This window comes from Dermacentor variabilis, chromosome 2 (genome assembly GCF_050947875.1).
Source record: "Dermacentor variabilis isolate Ectoservices chromosome 2, ASM5094787v1, whole genome shotgun sequence".
Lineage (NCBI taxonomy): Eukaryota > Metazoa > Arthropoda > Arachnida > Ixodida > Ixodidae > Dermacentor > Dermacentor variabilis.
In genome coordinates this window covers 40197777-40204544 of record NC_134569.1, presented here as the reverse complement: position 1 = coordinate 40204544, position 6768 = coordinate 40197777, and positions in this window count along the sequence as shown.

Here is a 6768-nt window from a genome sequence, read left to right as displayed (position 1 = left end):
TATGCACACTCTACGCCAACGTATAAATATGTGAATGGGCGCACACTTGAATCAACCTGCAAAAGCATGGGTGACAGCGACTACGCCGACATCACAGGAATGTTCGAAGCTGAGTGTTTCGTGACGGTCAACAGGAGTAATGCATCTTTGCTACAAGTAATCGGTCTACAGGAGTAATAGATCTTTGCCACAAGTAAAGTAATAAGAGCAATACTTCTTTGCTAAAAGCTATTTCAAAGTACACAACAGCGACGTTCCAAGCCTTCTGTGCAGCAAGAACATACATATTGCAACTGAGCACACCGCGGGCGATTAGGCAGGAAATAAAAGGTAGTGACCGCACCGACAAACTTTACTGTGTCAGAAACGTGACAAGCCGCTGAGTCAACGCATTTGCCAAACAAAGAATGCAGAGCAAAACACACTGATCCTGATTAAATTCATAAACGGAAACTTTGGATAGCTTGGAATACATTTTTAGCCTCGATTTTGGACCAAGCACCATATATGCTGCTCGTGCCGTTTGGACAAACCTTAATGAGCTCCAAAAGCGCTTTTACATGTCCTCTGAAGCTGTGGCCAAAGCTTCGTGCCACCCATAGAGTTTCTCACTATAACACCTAGAGGGAAATCTGGCGCCAACGTCTATGAAAGTTTCTTAAGGGGCGCCGTGCCGTCATGGGAATGACGGTATGTGTGTCTGCGAGGCTCGTGTTGACTGGTGTTGTAAGAGGCTTCGTCTAAAACGTGGATATGGCTACACAAATAACGCGTTCTTAAATTAAAATCTTCATAAAATATTTCCATTCACGCATATTACATCTTTACTCACCTACAATGCATGACCAAGCGAAGAAAACAAGAACAGACGACATACTGTTTCAAAGCGAGCGCGAATCTTGTCGTCTGTCCTCCAACTTTAGCGGCCCACTGATACCTTTTTCGTATCATATAATTGTACATGCAATAACACGTTCTCATAGTTAAACAAAACATGTTTTTGTGTAATAATAAAGCTAAAACAGCTTTTTTACGTGCTGTTTTAGTAGAAAATAAATAATTGTGACAGACGGAACGGTGCTTGCCAGGCACGTCTTCAAGGTGTCCTGGCTCTTCGAGAACGATGCCAATCCGAAGTCACAATATACCGGCATTCCATGCATGCATACCACAGCGCAGCAGCACCAGATTTCCTTCTAGGTAATATATTGAGAAACTCTATGGTGTCACCCACCCAGTCAGCGTCTACAACGTCTCCCCAAACAGAGGTTTCCTTAGGCGCACCGGGCTTTATGACGAAACGACCCTCCGTGCTTTCTGGCGGCGCACTCCTGTTGTCGAGACAGACGCTTGCGCGCATGCGCGTCCTTCCGTCACAGCAAGCGGGCATGTTTCCGTGTTTCCGCGCTTCCTCCTTGCGCCATAGAGTTTCTCACTACATTACCTAGAGAGAAATCTGGCGCTGCTGCGCTGTGGTATGCATGGGAATGCCGGTATATTGTGGATTCGGATTGGCATCGTTCTCGTAGAGACAGGACACCTTGAAGACGCGCTTGGCAAGTACCGTTCCGTCTGTCACAATGATTCATTTTCTACTAGAACAGCACATGGAAAGCTGTTTTAGCTTTATTATTACGCGAAAACATGTTTTCTTTAACTATGAGAACTTGTTATTGTGTGTATGACTACATGTTACGTAAAAAGTATCAGCGGGCCGCTAAAGTTGGAGGACAGACGACAAGGTTCGCGCTCGCTTTGAAACAGTTGGTCGTCTGTTCTTGCTTTTCTTCGCTTGGTCATGCATGGCGGGTGAGTAAAGATGTAATATGCGTGAATGGAAACATTTTATGAAGATTTTACTTTGAGAACGCGTTATTTGCGTAGCCATATCCTCGTTTTAGACGAAGCCTCTTACAACACCAGCCAACACGAGCCTCGCAGACACATATACCGGCATTCCCATGACGGCACGGTGCCCCCTTAAGAAACTCCCATAGACGGTGGCGCCAGATTACCCTCTAGGTGTTATAGTGAGAAACTCTATGCCTTGCGCGCCGGCAAACCCAGTGGATGGATGAATGGATGGAAGGTAGCAGCGTCCCCTTTGAAACGGGGAGATGGCAGTTGCCACCATGCTCAGATTTTTATTTTGCCTTTTATTTTTATCTGTGTTGTGTGCTATTGAATTTCTCGATTTTCTTTAACTACGTCTTCCTACCCTTTTAACCTTATGTCACCTCTCTGCTTTTGAGCCACCAATCCTCCAATCGCCTTTTGCTAATTTCCACCGCATATTTATTTACATGACTATTATTATCTCTGAACCCTAGGGCCTCAGGAAGGGTGACTGTGGCCGCATCGACATCGGGCTTGATACCATCACATTTTAGTATGAAGCGGGAGCTGGAGCGCGCCGCTGCGGCCGCTTTTTGCCGAGTCACGAGCGCGGACGCAAGAGGTCATTTGTTCTAAAGCGATGCTCTCTTTGCTTCTTCCTTCGACTTTCCTACTGCTGCGGGCTACTGTGGCTGCTGCTGTTGCCCACACCACGTCGGGGAGAGAGTAAAGACGACAGGAGAAACTCATTTCCACCACACCGCGTGGAATGTGCACAATGCCCTCTGGAGCTCCCTGGCCGTCGCCACATCAGCCGCTTGACAGCTGTAATTATCCGTGACTCCCCTCAGAAGCATTGCAGAAACTGCAGCGCTTCCCTTTCTACTGACTTGCGAGGCTAGATGGGATGCAGATAGAACTGTAGAGAGGAGAAGAGGAGAAGAAAGAGAGGGAGAAGATACAGTTCCCATATAAGAGAGGGGGGAGGTGACGTCAGAAGTCAAGGAAACCCCACCACTATGCGACAGCGGTTGCCGGGAAACGGGATAAGCTTACGTTCAAGTTACGGTACATTACGTTGCTGCTATTTCAGAAAAATAAACGCCATGCAAATTTGTTAAGCGGGCAACTTACGCACGGCGTGAAGAAGCAGAGCCGCATTAATTAAAGCGCACCGCAGGGTTCAGGAGACACTACGGATACGGTCGGCCGTAAAATCTATGCCCGCCGCGTTAGCTTTGCGGCCACGGCATTGCTAGAGATCGTGGACTTGATCCCAATCGCGGTAGCCGCATTTCGACGGGGGTGAAATAGAAAACGCACGTGCACTTAGATTTTGGGACACGTTAAAGAACATCACGGTGTCAAAATTAATCCGGAGTCCGTTACTACGGCACGCCTCTTAATCGGAGTGTGGTTTTCACACGTACAGCTCCATAATCCCATTCAAGTGTAATACTTCTGCCACAGTGCGATGTGCCATGTGAGGAAATGACAATGCTCAACCCTCTCAGAGGCTATAAAATATGGCGCACAACAACGCCAAAGAACAGTGGTGCACGCAAGGTAACGCTTAACATCAACTCATCACTCTCGTGTTAGCCTAAACGTTGAAGAAATTAAGCTTTAGCCGTCATAATCACCGCTAATTATCGTCAATCAAAGCATTCAGCACGGAAAGCTTCGATTACATCGATTCCCACAGTGCGTGGGGTCTGCATAATTTTGTCGGCGCTGCGCCTTCTCATAGTGCCCTTTTGGTATGGTACGGTATTCCTTATGTGATGGCGCACACCCACTGTGGGGGATTGGCCAAGATTTAGATGAAATTAGGCAATCTTTATTAAAAAACTAAAATTGGTAAAGCTAACTGGAGGCAATGAACGAAAATAAAATGTTTAAGAATTCAAGGCAATCTCTTTGTAGCAATTATAAAATCCCCCACGGTTGAGCAAATATCCCTGTGGCACTTTCCAAGAGAGGAGGCTCCTAGAGAAAGGATATTTATAATTGAAAAGCTCAAACCAAGCTGTGTAAATCTTGATTCTAGATTTTTTCTTAAAGAAGTGAAACAGCGGCAGAATATGAAAAAAAAAATGATCTATTGTTTCATCTTCTCCACAGACTGGGCACAGAGGGTAGGGCACCAGAACAGCCCTGTGACGATAGAAGTTTAATTTTGGTATTCGACAACGTAATCGGGTAAAGATGACTTCAGTTTTTCTGGTGTGAAAGGAATTTTTGGGCCAAGGGAATAGGAGGTGTCGATATTCTGAAAAATTAGCTACAGCTGGGTTCAAAAAGTCTTGAATAATTGTATATCTCCTGACTCTAGTAGTCGTCAGGTAAGCTATTGTAGGAAGTAATGGTAATACAGGGCCACTGAGGGCCGCTCTCGCGAGGCTGTCAGCCATTTCGTTCATGACTAATCCTTTATGTCCAGGCACCCAAAGCAATCTAATAAAATTTATGTGGGCAGGCACTAGAAAATGAAATATACGTAAAAGGTTCGTGGCCAGGCTTCTTTCTTTCTTTTTACGAACGGGGCGTTCTCTAGCAGAAGAGCGTGCCAAAAAAGGCCCTCTGTAGGAGGAGGCAGGCAAGACGAAAATGAACTCTTGATTTTCGTTATATAAATCAAGTTTTGCTCGTATATATATATATATATATATATATATATATATATATATATATATATATATATATATATATATAGTTACGGATCTGTTTTGTACATGGATGAACGCGAGGTTTGACAGAGCGATAAAGACGACGATGAGGTCGCTTGCACGTGGTCCGGATCATCATCTCTTGCCCTAGCTTTCCTTGTAAATGTTTTGTGAATATATCCTTCGCCTACATCTCGCCTCCGTCACACTTTGGTGGAAGTGCGAGGTACATCACGCCTCGCAACGAAACTCCGCAGCGGCCGTCGTGTTGGATATCTGTCTGCAATGGCGGAAGACGCGGCCTCTACATCAGCGTCCGCCACTTCAACGGTCGTGCTGGTGAGCTGAGGGACCTTGGCACGTTTTGCGGTTTCGGTGAAGCGGACGTTGAAGGCTGCCTGGCGGAGTACAAACGCGTAACTGCTAACAACCAACGGTATTCTACTCCGATGTTGGCGCATATTATTTTCTACCTCAAAGGCACTGCAAAAGTACGGTTCGATAACCAGGAAGCTGAGATCGGGGGCTGTGACACCTGCAAAGAAAAACTACGAGACTTTGTTTGCGAAGCCAGACGATCACCGCGAAAAACATGCTCGCATCACGTGCCAGACGATCGCCGCGAAAAACATGCTCGCGTCACGTGCCTACGGAATCTTACTTCTCGTACATTGAAGACGTGTTATTGCTTTGTCGAAAGGCCGATGCCGAGATGCCGAAAGACGACAAGGTCGGGCATATCTCTAAAGGGACTGCCGACGAGGCCTTCGATCTTTTAATGTGCAAAAATATCTGTAGAGTGGACGTTATTACAAAGGAGTGCCGGTGCTTTGAGCAGGCTGAAAGCCGGTGCATTGGCCACGCGTTTGCCCGTCTTCCCAACACGACGGCAACGTCCTCTTGTGAAGACCACACGGCAGCACAGCTGTCAGTTCCACCAGATCAGGTGACACGGATTGTACGCCACAAACTTGAGGGCATGACTCCTGCCCAAATTCGCGCCGATGACTCGATCTCGCTTACGACTCCATTCGTCCAACTCGTCGTCCAATTCGTCCGACAGGAGCTCGCCAACATGGGCATTCACTCTGCGTGCACCGTGGCCAGCCCAACACAAACTTCATGGCGTCCGCCCTCATACTATCGAGAGCAGCGATTCGCTACGCGATCTCGCGACCTTGCTGCTTGAAGAACCCCTGACAATCGACTGATATGCTTTACTTGTCACCGTATCGGCCACGTCGCCAGTTACTGCTCCACCCGCTGGTCCTCGCCGCCTCGAACGCGGTCTACCGTGTTTCGGGCAGCAGCCGCTTCCCACCTTCCACCCAGTCGTACTTCCCCAACGCCGATGCTCCGACAAGGATAAATAGTCGCTCCCCGTCGCCGCGTGGTCACCAGTCACGCTTGTCTCCAAGCCATCGCCCGTCGTCTCGCTCCCCGTAGAATTGCTCCCACCACACATCCTCTTCTGAAGCTGCCGACGAGACGAAGCTTGTTAGACGTTGATGTTGATAGCGTCGCTATTTCTGCGCTCATCGACACTGGATTACACATCTCTGTGTTTAGTGCAGGTCTTCGTCGTCGCCTTCATAAAGTGATCACATCTGCCGTCTCCCGCATCCTCCGCGTTGCTGATGGAGGGATTCCTGCCCGTCTATGGGTGTGCATCGCCCACATCCACATTGCTTGTCATCCCACTTCAGTCCAATTAGCCGTCATTAAGACGGGCCTCATAACGTAATTCTCGGCTTGATTTTCTTGTCCAGTCATTGTGCCCTAATTGATTGCGCGACCGGTGTCCTTCAGCTTGAGCTGCCCCATCTTCCCGATATTCTAGCCGACATACCAGCACGCTTATACTCTCGCCATCACGTTCGCTTGCCTCCTCAAACTGCTACACACGCTGAAGTCTTCACATGATATTCCCGCTGGCGACTACGTCTTGTCACCGATTACCGACGTTCTGGAAAAGGCGACGTGAGGAGTCAAGGAAACGCTAATACATTGGGGTTTACTACGATAGACACGACAGCGGCTGCGGGTAAGCGGCATAAACTTAAGTTCAAGATAAGCTATATACGGTACGTTTCTGCTATCTCTGAAAAGGAAACACCATGCAAATTTATCAAGCGGACACATTAAGCAGGGCGTGCTGAAGCAGAGCCGCATTAAAGCGCACCGTAAGGTCTAGGTGACACTACGGAAAAGGTTGCACGTCAAATCAACACTCCTGTGCCCGCCGCGGTAGCTTTGCCGCTAT